Source organism: Lepisosteus oculatus, chromosome 3 (assembly GCF_040954835.1).
Source record: "Lepisosteus oculatus isolate fLepOcu1 chromosome 3, fLepOcu1.hap2, whole genome shotgun sequence".
Taxonomy (NCBI): Eukaryota; Metazoa; Chordata; class Actinopteri; order Semionotiformes; family Lepisosteidae; genus Lepisosteus; species Lepisosteus oculatus.
Window position 1 is genome coordinate 25304131 of NC_090698.1, and position 25233 is coordinate 25329363.

Sequence of the window (25233 nt, forward strand, 5' to 3'; positions counted from 1 at the left end):
GTTGAAATATTTCTCAAAGACCATTAATTCAATATTCTACTCTTTTGACTGGAACGTTTGCTTCTCAGAAGCAAAATATTAGTCTAAAAAGACAATACAACACTGCAAAAACCAAAAGAGTTTGTCAGGAATGGTCAAATTAACTTTTGAAAGGAACTCTTTCATTGGAAATTTTGTGTGAAACATCGTGGTAAATAAATGTACATTAAGGCTTAAGTGGCCTAAAAGTCCAAAACAACTAATACGTTTTGGCTTTATTTGTTAATATGCCTATGATTTCAAAGCCCATGCCAAGAGTTTGAAAGTTAAATCAGTTTCTTTCCAACTGTTGCTTGTTGGGCAATTCAGACACCATTCCGTTTTGGGGCAAACCACTGTATACAGCCATATAGGTCAGAAAAAAATGTTTAGAAAACATTGAAAGAACTATATTCCTAAGTATCCCTTCAGCCCTAAAACACAGCCATGCCATCAAAACCTGTCTACATTTTACGGGAATAAAACCCTAACCCTAGCTTCGGGTTTTGCTAGTTAGGGTTAGGGTTGAAATATTTCTCAAAGACCATTAATTCAATATTCTACTCATTTGACTGGAACGTTTGCTTCTCAGAAGCAAAATATTAGTCTAAAAAGACAATACAACACTGCCAAAACCAAAAGAGTGTGTCAGGAATGGTCAAATTAACTTTTGAAAGGAACTCTTTCATTGGAAATTTTGTGTGAAACATAGTGCTAAATTAATGTACATTAAGGCTTAAGTGGCCTAAAAGTCCAAAACAACTAATACATTTTGGCTTTATTTGTTAATATGCCTATGATTTCAAAGCCCATGCCAAGAGTTTGAAAGTTAAATCAGTTTCTTTCCAACTGTCGCTTGTCGGGCAATTCAGACACCATTCCGTTTTGGGGCAAAGCACTGTATACAGCCATATAGGTCAGAAAAAAATGTTTAGAAAACATTGAAAGAACTATATTCCTAAGTATCCCTTCAGCCCTAAAACACAGCCGTGCCATCAAAAACTGTGTACATTGTATGGTAAATGAAACCCTAACCCTAGCTTCGGGTTTTGCTAGTTAGGGTTAGGGTTGAAATATTTCTCAAAGACCATTTATTCAATATTCTACTCATTTGACTGGAACGTTTGCTTCTCAGAAGCAAAATATTAGTCTAAAAAGACAATACAACACTGCAAAAACCAAAAGAGTTTGTCAGGAATGGTCAAATTAACTTTTGAAAGGAACTCTTTCATTGGAAATTTTGTGTGAAACATAGTGCTAAATTAATGTACATTAAGGCTTAAGTGGCCTAAAAGTCCAAAACAACTAATACATTTTGGCTTTATTTGTTAATATGCCTATGATTTCAAAGCCCATGCCAAGAGTTTGAAAGTTAAATCAGTTTCTTTCCAACTGTTGCTTGTCGGGCAATTCAGACACCATTCCGTTTGGGGCAAAGCACTGTATACAGCCATATAGGTCAGAAAAAAATGTTTAGAAAACATTGAAAGAACTATATTCCTAAGTATCCCTTCAGCCCTAAAACACAGCTATGCCATCAAAAACTGTGTACATTGTATGGGAAATGAAACCCTAACCCTAGCTTCGGGTTTTGCTAGTTAGGGTTAGGGTTGAAATATTTCTCAAAGACCATTTATTCAATATTCTACTCATTTGACTGGAACGTTTGCTTCTCAGAAGCAAAATATTAGTCTAAAAAGAGAATACAAAACTGCCAAAACCAAAAGAGTGTGTCAGGAATGGTCAAATTAACTTTTAAAAGGAACTTTTTAATTGGAAATTTTGTGTGAAACATCGTGGTTAATAAATGTACATTAAGGCTTAAGTGGCCTAAAAGTCCAAAACAACTAATACATTTTGGCTTTATTTGTTAATATGCCTATGATTTCAAAGCCCATGCCAAGAGTTTGACAGTTAAATCAGTTTCTTTCCAACTGTTGCTTGTCGGGCAATTCAGACACCATTCCGTTTGGGGCAAAGCACTGTATACAGCCATATAGGTCAGAAAAAAATGTTTAGAAAACATTGAAAGAACTATATTCCTAAGTATCCCTTCAGCCCTAAAACACAGCCATGCCATCAAAACCTGTCTACATTTTACGGGAATAAAACCCTAACCCTAGCTTCGGGTTTTGCTAGTTAGGGTTAGGGTTGAAATATTTCTCAAGACCATTAATTCAATATTCTACTCATTTGACTGGAACGTTTGCTTCTCAGAAGCAAAGTATTAGTCTAAAAAGAAAATACAACACTGCCAAAACCAAAAGAGTGTGTCAGGAATGGTCAAATTAACTTTTGAAAGGAACTCTTTCATTGGAAATTTTGTGTGAAACATCGTGGTAAATAAATGTACATTAAGGCTTAAGTGGTCTAAAAGTCCAAAACAACTAATACGTGTTGGCTTTATTTGTTAATATGCCTATGATTTCAAAGCCCATGCCTAGAGTTTGAAAGTTAAATCAGTGTCTTTCCAACTGTTGCTTGTCGGGCAATTCAGACACCATTCCGTTTTGGGGCAAACCACTGTATACAGCCATATAGGTCAGAAAAAAATGTTTAGAAAACATTGAAAGAACTATATTCCTAAGTATCCCTTCAGCCCTAAAACACAGCCATGCCATCAAAAACTGTGTACATTGTATGGGAAATGAAACCCTAACCCTAGCTTCGGGTTTTGCTAGTTAGGGTTAGGGTTGAAATATTTCTCAAAGACCATTTATTCAATATTCTACTCATTTGACTGGAACGTTTGCTTCTCAGAAGCAAAATATTAGTCTAAAAAGACAATACAACACTGCCAAAACCAAAAGAGTGTGTCAGGAATGTTCAAATTAACTTTTGAAAGGAACTCTTTCATTGGTAATTTTGTGTGAAACATAGTGCTAAATTAATGTACATTAAGGCTTAAGTGGCCTAAAAGTCCAAAACAACTAATACATTTTGGCTTTATTTGTTAATATGCCTATGATTTCAAAGCCCATGCCAAGAGTTTGAAAGTTAAATCAGTTTCTTTCCAACTGTTGCTTGTCGGGCAATTCAGACACCATTCCGTTTTGGGGCAAAGCACTGTATACAGCCATATAGGTCAGAAAAAAATGTTTAGAAAACATTGAAAGAACTATATTCCTAAGTATCCCTTCAGCCCTAAAACACAGCCATGCCATCAAAACCTGCCTACATTTTACGGGAATAAAACCCTAACCCTAGCTTCGGGTTTTGCTAGTTAGGGTTAGGGTTGAAATATTTCTCAAAGACCATTAATTCAATATTCTACTCATTTGACTGGAACGTTTGCTTCTCAGAAGCAAAATATTAGTCTAAAAAGACAATACAACACTGCCAAAACCAAAAGAGTGTGTCAGGAATGGTCAAATTAACTTTTGAAAGGAACTCTTTCATTGGAAATTTTGTGTGAAACATCGTGGTAAATAAATGTACATTAAGGCTTAAGTGGCCTAAAAGTCCAAAACAACTAATACGTTTTGGCTTTATTTGTTAATATGCCTATGATTTCAAAGCCCATGCCTAGAGTTTGAAAGTTAAATCAGTGTCTTTCCAACTGTTGCTTGTCGGGCAATTCAGACACCATTCCGTTTTGGGGCAAACCACTGTATACAGCCATATAGGTCAGAAAAAAATGTTTAGAAAACATTGAAAGAACTATATTCCTAAGTATCCCTTCAGCCCTAAAACACAGCTATGCCATCAAAAACTGTGTACATTGTATGGGAAATGAAACCCTAACCCTAGCTTCGGGTTTTGCTAGTTAGGGTTAGGGTTGAAATATTTCTCAAAGACCATTAATTCAATATTCTACTCTTTTGACTGGAACGTTTGCTTCTCAGAAGCAAAATATTAGTCTAAAAAGACAATACAACACTGCAAAAACCAAAAGAGTTTGTCAGGAATGGTCAAATTAACTTTTGAAAGGAACTCTTTCATTGGAAATTTTGTGTGAAACATAGTGCTAAATTAATGTACATTAAGGCTTAAGTGGCCTAAAAGTCCAAAACAACTAATACATTTTGGCTTTATTTGTTAATATGCCTATGATTTCAAAGCCCATGCCAAGAGTTTGAAAGTTAAATCAGTTTCTTTCCAACTGTTGCTTGTCGGGCAATTCAGACACCATTCCGTTTGGGGCAAAGCACTGTATACAGCCATATAGGTCAGAAAAAAATGTTTAGAAAACATTGAAAGAACTATATTCCTAAGTATCCCTTCAGCCCTAAAACACAGCCATGCCATCAAAACCTGTCTACATTGTATGGGAATAAAACCCTAACCCTAGCTTCGGGTTTTGCTAGTTAGGGTTAGGGTTGAAATATTTCTCAAAGACCATTTATTCAATATTCTACTCTTTTGACTGGAACGTTTGCTTCTCAGAAGCAAAATATTAGTCTAAAAAGACAATACAACACTGCAAAAACCAAAAGAGTTTGTCAGGAATGGTCAAATTAACTTTTGAAAGGAACTCTTTCATTGGAAATTTTGTGTGAAACATAGTGCTAAATTAATGTACATTAAGGCTTAAGTGGCCTAAAAGTCCAAAACAACTAATACATTTTGGCTTTATTTGTTAATATGCCTATGATTTCAAAGCCCATGCCAAGAGTTTGAAAGTTAAATCAGTTTCTTTCCAACTGTTGCTTGTCGGGCAATTCAGACACCATTCCGTTTGGGGCAAAGCACTGTATACAGCCATATAGGTCAGAAAAAAATGTTTAGAAAACATTGAAAGAACTATATTCCTAAGTATCCCTTCAGCCCTAAAACACAGCTATGCCATCAAAACCTGTCTACATTTTACGGGAATAAAACCCTAACCCTAGCTTCGGGTTTTGCTAGTTAGGGTTAGGGTTGAAATATTTCTCAAAGACCATTAATTCAATATTCTACTCATTTGACTGGAACGTTTGCTTCTCAGAAGTAAAATATTAGTCTAAAAAGAAAATACAACACTGCCAAAACCAAAAGAGTGTGTCAGGAATGGTCAAATTAACTTTTGAAAGGAACTCTTTCATTGGAAAGTTTGTGTGAAACATCGTGGTATATAAATGTACATTAAGGCTTAAGTGGCCTAAGAGTCCAAAACAACTAATACGTTTTGGCTTTATTTGTTAATATGCCTATGATTTCAAAGCCCATGCCTAGAGTTTGAAAGTTAAATCAGTGTCTTTCCAACTGTTGCTTGTCGGGCAATTCAGACACCATTCCGTTTTGGGGCAAACCACTGTATACAGCCATATAGGTCAGAAAAAAATGTTTAGAAAACATTGCAAGAACTATATTCCTAAGTATCCCTTCAGCCCTAAAACACAGCCATGCCATCAAAACCTGTCTACATTTTACGGGAATAAAACCCTAACCCTAGCTTCGGGTTTTGCTAGTTAGGGTTAGGGTTGAAATATTTCTCAAAGACCATTAATTCAATATTCTACTCATTTGACTGGAACGTTTGCTTCTCAGAAGCAAAATATTAGTCTAAAAAGACAATACAACACTGCCAAAACCAAAAGAGTGTGTCAGGAATGGTCAAATTAACTTTTGAAAGGAACTCTTTCATTGGAAATTTTGTGTGAAACATCGTGGTAAATAAATGTACATTAAGGCTTAAGTGGCCTAAAAGTCCAAAACAACTAATACGTTTTGGCTTTATTTGTTAATATGCCTATGATTTCAAAGCCCATGCCAAGAGTTTGAAAGTTAAATCAGTTTCTTTCCAACTGTTGCTTGTCGGGCAATTCAGACACCATTCCGTTTTGGGGCAAAGCACTGTATACAGCCATATAGGTCAGAAAAAAATGTTTAGAAAACATTGAAAGAACTATATTCCTAAGTATCCCTTCAGCCCTAAAACACAGCTATGCCATCAAAACCTGTCTACATTGTATGGGAATAAAACCCTAACCCTAGCTTCGGGTTTTGCTAGTTAGGGTTAGGGTTGAAATATTTCTCAAAGACCATTAATTCAATATTCTACTCATTTGACTGGAACGTTTGCTTCTCAGAAGCAAAATATTAGTCTAAAAAGAAAATACAACACTGCCAAAACCAAAAGAGTGTGTCAGGAATGGTCAAATTAACTTTTGAAAGGAACTCTTTCATTGGAAATTTTGTGTGAAACATAGTGCTAAATTAATGTACATTAAGGCTTAAGTGGCCTAAAAGTCCAAAACAACTAATACATTTTGGCTTTATTTGTTAATATGCCTATGATTTCAAAGCCCATGCCAAGAGTTTGAAAGTTAAATCAGTTTCTTTCCAACTGTTGCTTGTCGGGCAATTCAGACACCATTCCGTTTTGGGGCAAAGCACTGTATACAGCCATATAGGTCAGAAAAAAATGTTTAGAAAACATTGAAAGAACTATATTCCTAAGTATCCCTTCAGCCCTAAAACAAAGCCATGCCATCAAAACCTGTCTACATTTTACGGGAATAAAACCCTAACCCTAGCTTCGGGTTTTGCTAGTTAGGGTTAGGGTTGAAATATTTCTCAAAGACCATTAATTCAATATTCTACTCATTTGACTGGAACGTTTGCTTCTCAGAAGCAAAATATTAGTCTAAAAAGACAATACAACACTGCCAAAACCAAAAGAGTGTGTCAGGAATGGTCAAATTAACTTTTGAAAGGAACTCTTTCATTGGAAATTTTGTGTGAAACATCGTGGTAAATAAATGTACATTAAGGCTTAAGTGGCCTAAAAGTCCAAAACAACTAATACGTTTTGGCTTTATTTGTTAATATGCCTATGATTTCAAAGCCCATGCCTAGAGTTTGAAAGTTAAATCAGTGTATTTCCAACTGTTGCTTGTCGGGCAATTCAGACACCATTCCGTTTTGGGGCAAAGCACTGTATACAGCCATATAGGTCAGAAAAAAATGTTTAGAAAACATTGAAAGAACTATATTCCTAAGTATCCCTTCAGCCCTAAAACACAGCCATGCCATCAAAACCTGTCTACATTTTACGGGAATAAAACCCTAACCCTAGCTTCGGTTTTTGCTAGTTAGGGTTAGGGTTGAAATATTTCTCAAAGACCATTAATTCAATATTCTACTCTTTTGACTGGAACGTTTGCTTCTCAGAAGCAAAATATTAGTCTAAAAAGACAATACAACACTGCAAAAACCAAAAGAGTTTGTCAGGAATGGTCAAATTAACTTTTGAAAGGAACTCTTTCATTGGAAATTTTGTGTGAAACATAGTGCTAAATTAATGTACATTAAGGCTTAAGTGGCCTAAAAGTCCAAAACAACTAATACATTTTGGCTTTATTTGTTAATATGCCTATGATTTCAAAGCCCATGCCAAGAGTTTGAAAGTTAAATCAGTTTCTTTCCAACTGTTGCTTGTCGGGCAATTCAGACACCATTCCGTTTGGGGCAAAGCACTGTATACAGCCATATAGGTCAGAAAAAAATGTTTAGAAAACATTGAAAGAACTATATTCCTAAGTATCCCTTCAGCCCTAAAACACAGCCATGCCATCAAAACCTGTCTACACTTTACGGGAATAAAACCCTAACCCTAGCTTCGGGTTTTGCTAGTTAGGGTTAGGGTTGAAATATTTCTCAAAGACCATTAATTCAATATTCTACTCATTTGACTGGAACGTTTGCTTCTCAGAAGCAAAATATTAGTCTAAAAAGAAAATACAACACTGCCAAAACCAAAAGAGTGTGTCAGGAATGGTCAAATTAACTTTTGAAAGGAACTCTTTCATTGGAAATTTTGTGTGAAACATAGTGCTAAATTAATGTACATTAAGGCTTAAGTGGCCTAAAAGTCCAAAACAACTAATACATTTTGGCTTTATTTGTTAATATGCCTATGATTTCAAAGCCCATGCCAAGAGTTTGAAAGTTAAATCAGTTTCTTTCCAACTGTTGCTTGTCGGGCAATTCAGACACCATTCCGTTTGGGGCAAAGCACTGTATACAGCCATATAGGTCAGAAAAAAATGTTTAGAAAACATTGAAAGAACTATATTCCTAAGTATCCCTTCAGCCCTAAAACACAGCCATGCCATCAAAACCTGTCTACATTTTACGGGAATAAAACCCTAACCCTAGCTTCGGGTTTTGCTAGTTAGGGTTAGGGTTGAAATATTTCTCAAAGACCATTAATTCAATATTCTACTCTTTTGACTGGAACGTTTGCTTCTCAGAAGCAAAATATTAGTCTAAAAAGACAATACAACACTGCAAAAACCAAAAGAGTTTGTCAGGAATGGTCAAATTAACTTTTGAAAGGAACTCTTTCATTGGAAATTTTGTGTGAAACATCGTGGTAAATAAATGTACATTAAGGCTTAAGTGGCCTAAAAGTCCAAAACAACTAATACGTTTTGGCTTTATTTGTTAATATGCCTATGATTTCAAAGCCCATGCCAAGAGTTTGAAAGTTAAATCAGTTTCTTTCCAACTGTTGCTTGTTGGGCAATTCAGACACCATTCCGTTTTGGGGCAAAGCACTGTATACAGCCATATAGGTCAGAAAAAAATGTTTAGAAAACATTGAAAGAACTATATTCCTAAGTATCCCTTCAGCCCTAAAACACAGCCATGCCATCAAAACCTGTCTACATTTTACGGGAATAAAACCCTAACCCTAGCTTCGGGTTTTGCTAGTTAGGGTTAGGGTTGAAATATTTCTCAAAGACCATTAATTCAATATTCTACTCATTTGACTGGAACGTTTGCTTCTCAGAAGCAAAATATTAGTCTAAAAAGACAATACAACACTGCCAAAACCAAAAGAGTGTGTCAGGAATGGTCAAATTAACTTTTGAAAGGAACTCTTTCATTGGAAATTTTGTGTAAAACATCGTGGTAAATAAATGTACATTAAGGCTTAAGTGGCCTAAAAGTCCAAAACAACTAATACGTTTTGGCTTTATTTGTTAATATGCCTATGATTTCAAAGCCCATGCCTAGAGTTTGAAAGTTAAATCAGTGTCTTTCCAACTGTTGCTTGTCGGGCAATTCAGACACCATTCCGTTTTGGGGAAAAGCACTGTATACAGCCATATAGGTCAGAAAAAAATGTTTAGAAAACATTGAAAGAACTATATTCCTAAGTATCCCTTCAGCCCTAAAACACAGCTATGCCATCAAAACCTGTCTACATTTTATGGGAATAAAACCCTAACCCTAGCTTCGGGTTTTGCTAGTTAGGGTTAGGGTTGAAATATTTCTCAAAGACCATTTATTCAATATTCTACTCATTTGACTGGAACGTTTGCTTCTCAGAAGCAAAATATTAGTCTAAAAAGACAATACAACACTGCAAAAACCAAAAGAGTTTGTCAGGAATGGTCAAATTAACTTTTGAAAGGAACTCTTTCATTGGAAATTTTGTGTGAAACATAGTGCTAAATTAATGTACATTAAGGCTTAAGTGGCCTAAAAGTCCAAAACAACTAATACATTTTGGCTTTATTTGTTAATATGCCTATGATTTCAAAGCCCATGCCAAGAGTTTGAAAGTTAAATCAGTTTCTTTCCAACTGTTGCTTGTCGGGCAATTCAGACACCATTCCGTTTGGGGCAAAGCACTGTATACAGCCATATAAGTCAGAAAAAAATGTTTAGAAAACATTGAAAGAACTATATTCCTAAGTATCCCTTCAGCCCTAAAACAAAGCCATGCCATCAAAACCTGTCTACATTTTACGGGAATAAAACCCTAACCCTAGCTTCGGGTTTTGCTAGTTAGGGTTAGGGTTGAAATATTTCTCAAAGACCATTAATTCAATATTCTACTCATTTGACTGGAACGTTTGCTTCTCAGAAGCAAAATATTAGTCTAAAAAGACAATACAACACTGCCAAAACCAAAAGAGTGTGTCAGGAATGGTCAAATTAACTTTTGAAAGGAACTCTTTCATTGGAAATTTTGTGTGAAACATCGTGGTAAATAAATGTACATTAAGGCTTAAGTGGCCTAAAAGTCCAAAACAACTAATACGTTTTGGCTTTATTTGTTAATATGCCTATGATTTCAAAGCCCATGCCTAGAGTTTGAAAGTTAAATCAGTGTATTTCCAACTGTTGCTTGTCGGGCAATTCAGACACCATTCCGTTTTGGGGCAAAGCACTGTATACAGCCATATAGGTCAGAAAAAAATGTTTAGAAAACATTGAAAGAACTATATTCCTAAGTATCCCTTCAGCCCTAAAACACAGCCATGCCATCAAAACCTGTCTACATTTTACGGGAATAAAACCCTAACCCTAGCTTCGGTTTTTGCTAGTTAGGGTTAGGGTTGAAATATTTCTCAAAGACCATTAATTCAATATTCTACTCTTTTGACTGGAACGTTTGCTTCTCAGAAGCAAAATATTAGTCTAAAAAGACAATACAACACTGCAAAAACCAAAAGAGTTTGTCAGGAATGGTCAAATTAACTTTTGAAAGGAACTCTTTCATTGGAAATTTTGTGTGAAACATAGTGCTAAATTAATGTACATTAAGGCTTAAGTGGCCTAAAAGTCCAAAACAACTAATACATTTTGGCTTTATTTGTTAATATGCCTATGATTTCAAAGCCCATGCCAAGAGTTTGAAAGTTAAATCAGTTTCTTTCCAACTGTTGCTTGTCGGGCAATTCAGACACCATTCCGTTTGGGGCAAAGCACTGTATACAGCCATATAGGTCAGAAAAAAATGTTTAGAAAACATTGAAAGAACTATATTCCTAAGTATCCCTTCAGCCCTAAAACACAGCCATGCCATCAAAACCTGTCTACACTTTACGGGAATAAAACCCTAACCCTAGCTTCGGGTTTTGCTAGTTAGGGTTAGGGTTGAAATATTTCTCAAAGACCATTAATTCAATATTCTACTCATTTGACTGGAACGTTTGCTTCTCAGAAGCAAAATATTAGTCTAAAAAGAAAATACAACACTGCCAAAACCAAAAGAGTGTGTCAGGAATGGTCAAATTAACTTTTGAAAGGAACTCTTTCATTGGAAATTTTGTGTGAAACATAGTGCTAAATTAATGTACATTAAGGCTTAAGTGGCCTAAAAGTCCAAAACAACTAATACATTTTGGCTTTATTTGTTAATATGCCTATGATTTCAAAGCCCATGCCAAGAGTTTGAAAGTTAAATCAGTTTCTTTCCAACTGTTGCTTGTCGGGCAATTCAGACACCATTCCGTTTGGGGCAAAGCACTGTATACAGCCATATAGGTCAGAAAAAAATGTTTAGAAAACATTGAAAGAACTATATTCCTAAGTATCCCTTCAGCCCTAAAACACAGCCATGCCATCAAAACCTGTCTACATTTTACGGGAATAAAACCCTAACCCTAGCTTCGGGTTTTGCTAGTTAGGGTTAGGGTTGAAATATTTCTCAAAGACCATTAATTCAATATTCTACTCTTTTGACTGGAACGTTTGCTTCTCAGAAGCAAAATATTAGTCTAAAAAGACAATACAACACTGCAAAAACCAAAAGAGTTTGTCAGGAATGGTCAAATTAACTTTTGAAAGGAACTCTTTCATTGGAAATTTTGTGTGAAACATCGTGGTAAATAAATGTACATTAAGGCTTAAGTGGCCTAAAAGTCCAAAACAACTAATACGTTTTGGCTTTATTTGTTAATATGCCTATGATTTCAAAGCCCATGCCAAGAGTTTGAAAGTTAAATCAGTTTCTTTCCAACTGTTGCTTGTTGGGCAATTCAGACACCATTCCGTTTTGGGGCAAAGCACTGTATACAGCCATATAGGTCAGAAAAAAATGTTTAGAAAACATTGAAAGAACTATATTCCTAAGTATCCCTTCAGCCCTAAAACACAGCCATGCCATCAAAACCTGTCTACATTTTACGGGAATAAAACCCTAACCCTAGCTTCGGGTTTTGCTAGTTAGGGTTAGGGTTGAAATATTTCTCAAAGACCATTAATTCAATATTCTACTCATTTGACTGGAACGTTTGCTTCTCAGAAGCAAAATATTAGTCTAAAAAGACAATACAACACTGCCAAAACCAAAAGAGTGTGTCAGGAATGGTCAAATTAACTTTTGAAAGGAACTCTTTCATTGGAAATTTTGTGTAAAACATCGTGGTAAATAAATGTACATTAAGGCTTAAGTGGCCTAAAAGTCCAAAACAACTAATACGTTTTGGCTTTATTTGTTAATATGCCTATGATTTCAAAGCCCATGCCTAGAGTTTGAAAGTTAAATCAGTGTCTTTCCAACTGTTGCTTGTCGGGCAATTCAGACACCATTCCGTTTTGGGGAAAAGCACTGTATACAGCCATATAGGTCAGAAAAAAATGTTTAGAAAACATTGAAAGAACTATATTCCTAAGTATCCCTTCAGCCCTAAAACACAGCTATGCCATCAAAACCTGTCTACATTTTATGGGAATAAAACCCTAACCCTAGCTTCGGGTTTTGCTAGTTAGGGTTAGGGTTGAAATATTTCTCAAAGACCATTTATTCAATATTCTACTCATTTGACTGGAACGTTTGCTTCTCAGAAGCAAAATATTAGTCTAAAAAGACAATACAACACTGCAAAAACCAAAAGAGTTTGTCAGGAATGGTCAAATTAACTTTTGAAAGGAACTCTTTCATTGGAAATTTTGTGTGAAACATAGTGCTAAATTAATGTACATTAAGGCTTAAGTGGCCTAAAAGTCCAAAACAACTAATACATTTTGGCTTTATTTGTTAATATGCCTATGATTTCAAAGCCCATGCCAAGAGTTTGAAAGTTAAATCAGTTTCTTTCCAACTGTTGCTTGTCGGGCAATTCAGACACCATTCCGTTTGGGGCAAAGCACTGTATACAGCCATATAGGTCAGAAAAAAATGTTTAGAAAACATTGAAAGAACTATATTCCTAAGTATCCCTTCAGCCCTAAAACACAGCTATGCCATCAAAAACTGTGTACATTGTATGGGAAATGAAACCCTAACCCTAGCTTCGGGTTTTGCTAGTTAGGGTTAGGGTTGAAATATTTCTCAAAGACCATTTATTCAATATTCTACTCATTTGACTGGAACGTTTGCTTCTCAGAAGCAAAATATTAGTCTAAAAGAGAATACAAAACTGCCAAAACCAAAAGAGTGTGTCAGGAATGGTCAAATTAACTTTTAAAAGGAACTTTTTAATTGGAAATTTTGTGTGAAACATCGTGGTTAATAAATGTACATTAAGGCTTAAGTGGCCTAAAAGTCCAAAACAACTAATACATTTTGGCTTTATTTGTTAATATGCCTATGATTTCAAAGCCCATGCCAAGAGTTTGACAGTTAAATCAGTTTCTTTCCAACTGTTGCTTGTCGGGCAATTCAGACACCATTCCGTTTGGGGCAAAGCACTGTATACAGCCATATAGGTCAGAAAAAAATGTTTAGAAAACATTGAAAGAACTATATTCCTAAGTATCCCTTCAGCCCTAAAACACAGCCATGCCATCAAAACCTGTCTACATTTTACGGGAATAAAACCATAACCCTAGCTTCGGGTTTTGCTAGTTAGGGTTAGGGTTGAAATATTTCTCAAGACCATTAATTCAATATTCTACTCATTTGACTGGAACGTTTGCTTCTCAGAAGCAAAGTATTAGTCTAAAAAGAAAATACAACACTGCCAAAACCAAAAGAGTGTGTCAGGAATGGTCAAATTAACTTTTGAAAGGAACTCTTTCATTGGAAATTTTGTGTGAAACATCGTGGTAAATAAATGTACATTAAGGCTTAAGTGGTCTAAAAGTCCAAAACAACTAATACGTGTTGGCTTTATTTGTTAATATGCCTATGATTTCAAAGCCCATGCCTAGAGTTTGAAAGTTAAATCAGTGTCTTTCCAACTGTTGCTTGTCGGGCAATTCAGACACCATTCCGTTTGGGGCAAAGCACTGTATACAGCCATATAGGTCAGAAAAAAATGTTTAGAAAACATTGAAAGAACTATATTCCTAAGTATCCCTTCAGCCCTAAAACACAGCTATGCCATCAAAACCTGTCTACATTGTATGGGAATAAAACCCTAACCCTAGCTTCGGGTTTTGCTAGTTAGGGTTAGGGTTGAAATATTTCTCAAAGACCATTTATTCAATATTCTACTCTTTTGACTGGAACGTTTGCTTCTCAGAAGCAAAATATTAGTCTAAAAAGACAATACAACACTGCATAAACCAAAAGAGTTTGTCAGGAATGGTCAAATTAACTTTTGAAAGGAACTCTTTCATTGGAAATTTTGTGTGAAACATAGTGCTAAATTAATGTACATTAAGGCTTAAGTGGCCTAAAAGTCCAAAACAACTAATACATTTTGGCTTTATTTGTTAATATGCCTATGATTTCAAAGCCCATGCCAAGAGTTTGAAAGTTAAATCAGTTTCTTTCCAACTGTTGCTTGTCGGGCAATTAAGACACCATTCCGTTTGGGGCAAAGCACTGTATACAGCCATATAAGTCAGAAAAAAATGTTTAGAAAACATTGAAAGAACTATATTCCTAAGTATCCCTTCAGCCCTAAAACACAGCCATGCCATCAAAACCTGTCTACATTTTACGGGAATAAAACCCTAACCCTAGCTTCGGGTTTTGCTAGTTAGGGTTAGGGTTGAAATATTTCTCAAAGACCATTAATTCAATATTCTACTCAGTTGACTGGAACGTTTGCTTCTCAGAAGCAAAATATTAGTCTAAAAAGACAATACAACACTGCCAAAACCAAAAGAGTGTGTCAGGAATGGTCAAATTAACTTTTGAAAGGAACTCTTTCATTGGAAATTTTGTGTGAAACATAGTGCTAAATTAATGTACATTAAGGCTTAAGTGGCCTAAAAGTCCAAAACAACTAATACATTTTGGCTTTATTTGTTAATATGCCTATGATTTCAAAGCCCATGCCAAGAGTTTGAAAGTTAAATCAGTTTCTTTCCAACTGTTGCTTGTCGGGCAATTCAGACACCATTCCGTTTTGGGGCAAAGCACTGTATACAGCCATATAGGTCAGAAAAAAATGTTTAGAAAACATTGAAAGAACTATATTCCTAAGTATCCCTTCAGCCCTAAAACACAGCCATGCCATCAAAAACTGTGTACATTGTATGGGAAATGAAACCCTAACCCTAGCTTCGGGTTTTGCTAGTTAGGGTTAGGGTTGAAATATTTCTCAAAGACCATTTATTCAATATTCTACTCATTTGACTGGAACGTTTGCTTCTCAGAAGCAAAATATTAGTCTAAAAAGACAATACAACACTGCCAAAACCAAAAGAGTGTGTCAGGAATGGTCAAATTAACTTTTGAAAGGAACTCTTTCATTGGAAATTTTGTGTGAAACATAGTGCTAAATTAATGTACATTAAGGCTTAAGTGGCCTAAAAGTCCAAAACAACTAATACATTTTGGCTTTATTTGTTAATATGCCTATGATTTCAAAGCCCATGCCAAGAGTTTGAAAGTTAAATCAGTTTCTTTCCAACTGTTGCTTGTCGGGCAATTCAGACACCATTCCGTTTTGGGGCAAAGCACTGTATACAGCCATATAGGTCAGAAAAAAATGTTTAGAAAACATTGAAAGAACTATATTCCTAAGTATCCCTTCAGCCCTAAAACACAGCTATGCCATCAAAACCTGTCTACATTTTACGGGAATAAAACCATAACCCTAGCTTCGGGTTTTGCTAGTTAGGGTTAGGGTTGAAATATTTCTCAAAGACCATTAATTCAATATTCTACTCATTTGACTGGAACGTTTGCTTCTCAGAAGCAAAATATTAGTCTAAAACGACAATACAACACTGCCAAAACCAAAAGAGTGTGTCAGGAATGGTCAAATTAACTTTTGAAAGGAACTCTTTCATTGGAAATTTTGTGTGAAACATAGTGCTAAATTAATGTACATTAAGGCTTAAGTGGCCTAAAAGTCCAAAACAACTAATACATTTTGGCTTTATTTGTTAATATGCCTATGATTTCAAAGCCCATGCCAAGAGTTTGAAAGTTAAATCAGTTTCTTTCCAACCTTTGCTTGTCGGGCAATTCAGACACCATTCCGTTTTGGGGCAAAGCACTGTATACAGCCATATAGGTCAGAAAAAAATGTTTAGAAAACATTGAAAGAACTATATTCCTAAGTATCCCTTCAGCCCTAAAACACAGCCATGCCATCAAAAACTGTGTACATTGTATGGGAAATGAAACCCTAACCCTAGCTTCGGGTTTTGCTAGTTAGGGTTAGGGTTGAAATATTTCTCAAAGACCATTTATTCAATATTCTACTCATTTGACTGGAACGTTTGCTTCTCAGAAGCAAAATATTAGTCTAAAAAGACAATACAACACTGCCAAAACCAAAAGAGTGTGTCAGGAATGGTCAAATTAACTTTTGAAAGGAACTCTTTCATTGGAAATTTTGTGTGAAACATAGTGCTAAATTAATGTACATTAAGGCTTAAGTGGCCTAAAAGTCCAAAACAACTAATACATTTTGGCTTTATTTGTTAATATGCCTATGATTTCAAAGCCCATGCCAAGAGTTTGAAAGTTAAATCAGTTTCTTTCCAACTGTTGCTTGTCGGGCAATTCAGACACCATTCCGTTTTGGGGCAAAGCACTGTATACAGCCATATAGGTCAGAAAAAAATGTTTAGAAAACATTGAAAGAACTATATTCCTAAGTATCCCTTCAGCCCTAAAACACAGCCATGCCATCAAAACCTGTCTACATTGTATGGGAATAAAACCCTAACCCTAGCTTCGGGTTTTGCTAGTTAGGGTTAGGGTTGAAATATTTCTCAAAGACCATTTATTCAATATTCTACTCTTTTGACTGGAACGTTTGCTTCTCAGAAGCAAAATATTAGTCTAAAAAGACAATACAACACTGCAAAAACCAAAAGAGTTTGTCAGGAATGGTCAAATTAACTTTTGAAAGGAACTCTTTCATTGGAAATTTTGTGTGAAACATCGTGGTATATAAATGTACATTAAGGCTTAAGTGGCCTAAGAGTCCAAAACAACTAATACGTTTTGGCTTTATTTGTTAATATGCCTATGATTTCAAAGCCCATGCCTAGAGTTTGAAAGTTAAATCAGTGTCTTTCCAACTGTTGCTTGTCGGGCAATTCAGACACCATTCCGTTTTGGGGCAAACCACTGTATACAGCCATATAGGTCAGAAAAAAATGTTTAGAAAACATTGCAAGAACTATATTCCTAAGTATCCCTTCAGCCCTAAAACACAGCCATGCCATCAAAACCTGTCTACATTTTACGGGAATAAAACCCTAACCCTAGCTTTGGGTTTTGCTAGTTAGGGTTAGGGTTGAAATATTTCTCAAAGACCATTAATTCAATATTCTACTCTTTTGACCGGAACGTTTGCTTCTCAGAAGCAAAATATTAGTCTAAAAAGACAATACAACACTGCAAAAACCAAAAGAGTTTGTCAGGAATGGTCAAATTAACTTTTGAAAGGAACTCTTTCATTGGAAATTTTGTGTGAAACATAGTGCTAAATTAATGTACATTAAGGCTTAAGTGGCCTAAAAGTCCAAAACAACTAATACATTTTGGCTTTATTTGTTAATATGCCTATGATTTCAAAGCCCATGCCAAGAGTTTGAAAGTTAAATCAGTTTCTTTCCAACTGTTGCTTGTCGGGCAATTAAGACACCATTCCATTTGGGGCAAAGCACTGTATACAGCCATATAAGTCAGAAAAAAATGTTTAGAAAACATTGAAAGAACTATATTCCTAAGTATCCCTTCAGCCCTAAAACACAGCCATGCCATCAAAACCTGTCTACATTTTACGGGAATAAAACCCTAACCCTAGCTTCGGGTTTTGCTAGTTAGGGTTAGGGTTGAAATATTTCTCAAAGACCATTAATTCAATATTCTACTCATTTGACTGGAACGTTTGCTTCTCAGAAGCAAAATATTAGTCTAAAAAGACAATACAACACTGCCAAAACCAAAAGAGTGTGTCAGGAATGGTCAAATTAACTTTTGAAAGGAACTCTTTCATTGGAAATTTTGTGTGAAACATAGTGCTAAATTAATGTACATTAAGGCTTAAGTGGCCTAAAAGTCCAAAACAACTAATACATTTTGGCTTTATTTGTTAATATGCCTATGATTTCAAAGCCCATGCCTAGAGTTTGAAAGTTAAATCAGTTTCTTTCCAACTGTTGCTTGTCGGGCAATTCAGACACCATTCCGTTTTGGGGCAAAGCACTGTATACAGCCATATAGGTCAGAAAAAAATGTTTAGAAAACATTGAAAGAACTATATTCCTAAGTATCCCTTCAGCCCTAAAACACAGCCATGCCATCAAAACCTGTCTACATTTTACGGGAATAAAACCCTAACCCTAGCTTCGGGTTTTGCTAGTTAGGGTTAGGGTTGAAATATTTCTCAAAGACCATTAATTCAATATTCTACTCATTTGACTGGAACGTTTGCTTCTCAGAAGCAAAATATTAGTCTAAAAAGACAATACAACACTGCCAAAACCAAAAGAGTGTGTCAGGAATGGTCAAATTAACTTTTGAAAGGAACTCTTTCATTGGAAATTTTGTGTGAAACATCGTGGTAAATAAATGTACATTAAGGCTTAAGTGGCCTAAAAGTCCAAAACAACTAATACGTTTTGGCTTTATTTGTTAATATGCCTATGATTTCAAAGCCCATGCCTAGAGTTTGAAAGTTAAATCAGTGTCTTTCCAACTGTTGCTTGTCGGGCAATTCAGACACCATTCCGTTTTGGGGCAAACCACTGTATACAGCCATATAGGTCAGAAAAAAATGTTTAGAAAACATTGAAAGAACTATATTCCTAAGTATCCCTTCAGCCCTAAAACACAGCTATGCCATCAAAACCTGTCTACATTTTATGGGAATAAAACCCTAACCCTAGCTTCGGGTTTTGCTAGTTAGGGTTAGGGTTGAAATATTTCTCAAAGACCATTAATTCAATATTCTACTCATTTGACTGGAACGTTTGCTTCTCAGAAGCAAAATATTAGTCTAAAAAGAAAATACAACACTGCCAAAACCAAAAGAGTGTGTCAGGAATGGTCAAATTAACTTTTGAAAGGAACTCTTTCATTGGAAATTTTGTGTGAAACATAGTGCTAAATTAATGTACATTAAGGCTTAAGTGGCCTAAAAGTCCAAAACAACTAATACATTTTGGCTTTATTTGTTAATATGCCTATGATTTCAAAGCCCATGCCAAGAGTTTGAAAGTTAAATCAGTTTCTTTCCAACTGTTGCTTGTCGGGCAATTCAGACACCATTCCGTTTTGGGGCAAAGCACTGTATACAGCCATATAGGTCAGAAAAAAATGTTTAGAAAACATTGAAAGAACTATATTCCTAAGTATCCCTTCAGCCCTAAAACACAGCCGTGCCATCAAAAACTGTGTACATTGTATGGTAAATGAAACCCTAACCCTAGCTTCGGGTTTTGCTAGTTAGGGTTAGGGTTGAAATATTTCTCAAAGACCATTTATTCAATATTCTACTCATTTGACTGGAACGTTTGCTTCTCAGAAGCAAAATATTAGTCTAAAAAGACAATACAACACTGCCAAAACCAAAAGAGTGTGTCAGGAATGGTCAAATTAACTTTTGAAAGGAACTCTTTCATTGGAAATTTTGTGTGAAACATCGTGGTTAATAAATGTACATTAAGGCTTAAGTGGTCTAAAAGTCCAAAACAACTAATACGTTTTGGCTTTATTTGTTAATATGCCTATGATTTCAAAGCCCATGCCTAGAGTTTGAAAGTTAAATCAGTGTCTTTCCAACTGTTGCTTGTCGGGCAATTCAGACACCATTCCGTTTTGGGGCAAACCACTGTATACAGCCATATAGGTCAGAAAAAAATGTTTAGAAAACATTGAAAGAACTATATTCCTAAGTATCCCTTCAGCCCTAAAACACAGCCATGCCATCAAAACCTGTCTACATTTTACGGGAATAAAACCCTAACCCTAGCTTCGGGTTTTGCTAGTTAGGGTTAGGGTTGAAATATTTCTCAAAGACCATTAATTCAATATTCTACTCATTTGACTGGAACGTTTGCTTCTCAGAAGCAAAATATTAGTCTAAAAAGACAATACAACACTGCCAAAACCAAAAGAGTGTGTCAGGAATGGTCAAATTAACTTTTGAAAGGAACTCTTTCATTGGAAATTTTGTGTGAAACATCGTGGTAAATAAATGTACATTAAGGCTTAAGTGGCCTAAAAGTCCAAAACAACTAATACGTTTTGGCTTTATTTGTTAATATGCCTATGATTTCAAAGCCCATGCCTAGAGTTTGAAAGTTAAATCAGTGTCTTTCCAACTGTTGCTTGTCGGGCAATTCAGACACCATTCCGTTTTGGGGCAAAGCACTGTATACAGCCATATAGGTCAGAAAAAAATGTTTAGAAAACATTGAAAGAACTATATTCCTAAGTATCCCTTCAGCCCTAAAACACAGCTATGCCATCAAAAACTGTGTACATTGTATGGGAAATGAAACCCTAACCCTAGCTTCGGGTTTTGCTAGTTAGGGTTAGGGTTGAAATATTTCTCAAGACCATTAATTCAATATTCTACTCATTTGACTGGAACGTTTGCTTCTCAGAAGCAAAGTATTAGTCTAAAAAGAAAATACAACACTGCCAAAACCAAAAGAGTGTGTCAGGAATGGTCAAATTAACTTTTGAAAGGAACTCTTTCATTGGAAATTTTGTGTGAAACATCGTGGTAAATAAATGTACATTAAGGCTTAAGTGGTCTAAAAGTCCAAAACAACTAATACGTGTTGGCTTTATTTGTTAATATGCCTATGATTTCAAAGCCCATGCCTAGAGTTTGAAAGTTAAATCAGTGTCTTTCCAACTGTTGCTTGTCGGGCAATTCAGACACCATTCCGTTTTGGGGCAAACCACTGTATACAGCCATATAGGTCAGAAAAAAATGTTTAGAAAACATTGAAAGAACTATATTCCTAAGTATCCCTTCAGCCCTAAAACACAGCCATGCCATCAAAAACTGTGTACATTGTATGGGAAATGAAACCCTAACCCTAGCTTCGGGTTTTGCTAGTTAGGGTTAGGGTTGAAATATTTCTCAAAGACCATTTATTCAATATTCTACTCATTTGACTGGAACGTTTGCTTCTCAGAAGCAAAATATTAGTCTAAAAAGACAATACAACACTGCCAAAACCAAAAGAGTGTGTCAGGAATGTTCAAATTAACTTTTGAAAGGAACTCTTTCATTGGTAATTTTGTGTGAAACATAGTGCTAAATTAATGTACATTAAGGCTTAAGTGCCCTAAAAGTCCAAAACAACTAATACATTTTGGCTTTATTTGTTAATATGCCTATGATTTCAAAGCCCATGCCAAGAGTTTGAAAGTTAAATCAGTTTCTTTCCAACTGTTGCTTGTCGGGCAATTCAGACACCATTCCGTTTTGGGGCAAAGCACTGTATACAGCCATATAGGTCAGAAAAAAATGTTTAGAAAACATTGAAAGAACTATATTCCTAAGTATCCCTTCAGCCCTAAAACACAGCCATGCCATCAAAACCTGTCTACATTTTACGGGAATAAAACCCTAACCCTAGCTTCGGGTTTTGCTAGTTAGGGTTAGGGTTGAAATATTTCTCAAAGACCATTAATTCAATATTCTACTCATTTGACTGGAACGTTTGCTTCTCAGAAGCAAAATATTAATCTAAAAAGACAATACAACACTGCCAAAACCAAAAGAGTGTGTCAGGAATGGTCAAATTAACTTTTGAAAGGAACTCTTTCATTGGAAATTTTGTGTGAAACATCGTGGTAAATAAATGTACATTAAGGCTTAAGTGGCCTAAAAGTCCAAAACAACTAATACGTTTTGGCTTTATTTGTTAATATGCCTATGATTTCAAAGCCCATGCCTAGAGTTTGAAAGTTAAATCAGTTTCTTTCCAACTGTTGCTTGTCGGGCAATTCAGACACCATTCCGTTTTGGGGCAAACCACTGTATACAGCCATATAGGTCAGAAAAAAATGTTTAGAAAACATTGAAAGAACTATATTCCTAAGTATCCCTTCAGCCCTAAAACACAGCTATGCCATCAAAAACTGTGTACATTGTATGGGAAATGAAACCCTAACCCTAGCTTCGGGTTTTGCTAGTGAGGGTTAGGGTTGAAATATTTCTCAAAGACCATTAATTCAATATTCTACTCATTTGACTGGAACGTTTGCTTCTCAGAAGCAAAATATTAGTCTAAAAAGAGAATACAAAACTGCCAAAACCAAAAGAGTGTGTCAGGAATGGTCAAATTAACTTTTGAAAGGAACTCTTTCATTGGAAATTTTGTGTGAAACATAGTGCTAAATTAATGTACATTAAGGCTTAAGTGGCCTAAAAGTCCAAAACAACTAATACATTTTGGCTTTATTTGTTAATATGCCTATGATTTCAAAGCCCATGCCAAGAGTTTGAAAGTTAAATCAGTTTCTTTCCAACTGTTGCTTGTCGGGCAATTCAGACACCATTCCGTTTGGGGCAAAGCACTGTATACAGCCATATAGGTCAGAAAAAAATGTTTAGAAAACATTGAAAGAACTATATTCCTAAGTATCCCTTCAGCCCTAAAACACAGCCGTGCCATCAAAAACTGTGTACATTGTATGGTAAATGAAACCCTAACCCTAGCTTCGGGTTTTGCTAGTTAGGGTTAGGGTTGAAATATTTCTCAAAGACCATTTATTCAATATTCTACTCATTTGACTGGAACGTTTGCTTCTCAGAAGCAAAATATTAGTCTAAAAAGACAATACAACACTGCCAAAACCAAAAGAGTGTGTCAGGAATGGTCAAATTAACTTTTGAAAGGAACTCTTTCATTGGAAATTTTGTGTGAAACATACTGCTAAATTAATGTACATTAAGGCTTAAGTGGCCTAAAAGTCCAAAACAACTAATACATTTTGGCTTTATTTGTTAATATGCCTATGATTTCAAAGCCCATGCCAAGAGTTTGAAAGTTAAATCAGTTTCTTTCCAACTGTTGCTTGTCGGGCAATTCAGACACCATTCCGTTTGGGGCAAAGCACTGTATACAGCCATATAGGTCAGAAAAAAATGTTTAGAAAACATTGAAAGAACTATATTCCTAAGTATCCCTTCAGCCCTAAAACACAGCCATGCCATCAAAAACTGTGTACATTGTATGGGAAATGAAACCCTAACCCTAGCTTCGGGTTTTGCTAGTTAGGGTTAGGGTTGAAATATTTCTCAAAGACCATTTATTCAATATTCTACTCATTTGACTGGAACGTTTGCTTCTCAGAAGCAAAATATTAGTCTAAAAAGACAATACAACACTGCCAAAACCAAAAGAGTGTGTCAGGAATGGTCAAATTAACTTTTGAAAGGAACTCTTTCATTGGAAATTTTGTGTGAAACATAGTGCTAAATTAATGTACATTAAGGCTTAAGTGGCCTAAAAGTCCAAGACAACTAATACGTTTTGGCTTTTTTTGTTAATATGCCTATGAATTCAAAGCCCATGCCAAGAGTTTGAAAGTTAAATCAGTTTCTTTCCAACTGTTGCTTGTTGGGCAATTCAGACACCATTCCGTTTTGGGGCAAAGCACTGTATACAGCCATATAGGTCAGAAAACAATGTTTAGAAAACATTGAAAGAACTATATTCCTAAGTATCACTTCAGCCCTAAAACACAGCCATGCCATCAAAACCTGTCTACATTTTACGGGAATAAAACCCTAACCCTAGCTTCGGGTTTTGCTAGTTAGGGTTAGGGTTGAAATATTTCTCAAAGACCATTAATTCAATATTCTACTCTTTTGACTGGAACGTTTGCTTCTCAGAAGCAAAATATTAGTCTAAAAAGACAATACAACACTGCCAAAACCAAAAGAGTTTGTCAGGAATGGTCAAATTAACTTTTGAAAGGAACTCTTTCATTGGTAATTTTGTGTGAAACATAGTGCTAAATTAATGTACATTAAGGCTTAAGTGGCCTAAAAGTCCAAAACAACTAATACGTTTTGGCTTTATTTGTTAATATGCCTATGATTTCAAAGCCCATGCCTAGAGTTTGAAAGTTAAATCAGTGTCTTTCCAACTGTTGCTTGTCGGGCAATTCAGACACCATTCCGTTTTGGGGCAAACCACTGTATACAGCCATATAGGTCAGAAAAAAATGTTTAGAAAACATTGCAAGAACTATATTCCTAAGTATCCTTCAGCCCTAAAACACAGCCATGCCATCAAAACCTGTCTACATTTTACGGGAATAAAACCCTAACCCTAGCTTCGGGTTTTGCTAGTTAGGGTTAGGGTTGAAATATTTCTCAAAGACCATTAATTCAATATTCTACTCTTTTGACTGGAACGTTTGCTTCTCAGAAGCAAAATATTAGTCTAAAAAGACAATACAACACTGCAAAAACCAAAAGAGTTTGTCAGGAATGGTCAAATTAACTTTTGAAAGGAACTCTTTCATTGGAAATTTTGTGTGAAACATAGTGCTAAATTAATGTACATTAAGGCTTAAGTGGCCTAAAAGTCCAAAACAACTAATACATTTTGGCTTTATTTGTTAATATGCCTATGATTTCAAAGCCCATGCCAAGATTTTGAAAGTTAAATCAGTTTCTTTCCAACTGTTGCTTGTCGGGCAATTCAGACACCATTCCGTTTTGGGGCAAAGCACTGTATACAGCCATATAGGTCAGAAAAAAATGTTTAGAAAACATTGAAAGAACTATATTCCTAAGTATCCCTTCAGCCCTAAAACACAGCCATGCCATCAAAAACTGTGTACATTGTATGGGAAATGAAACCCTAACCCTAGCTTCGGGTTTTGCTAGTTAGGGTTAGGGTTGAAATATTTCTCAAAGACCATTTATTCAATATTCTACTCATTTGACTGGAACGTTTGCTTCTCAGAAGCAAAATATTAGTCTAAAAAGACAATACAACACTGCCAAAACCAAAAGAGTGTGTCAGGAATGGTCAAATTAACTTTTGAAAGGAACTCTTTCATTGGAAATTTTGTGTGAAACATAGTGCTAAATTAATGTACATTAAGGCTTAAGTGGCCTAAAAGTCCAAAACAACTAATACGTTTTGGCTTTATTTGTTAATATGCCTATGAATTCAAAGCCCATGCCAAGAGTTTGAAAGTTA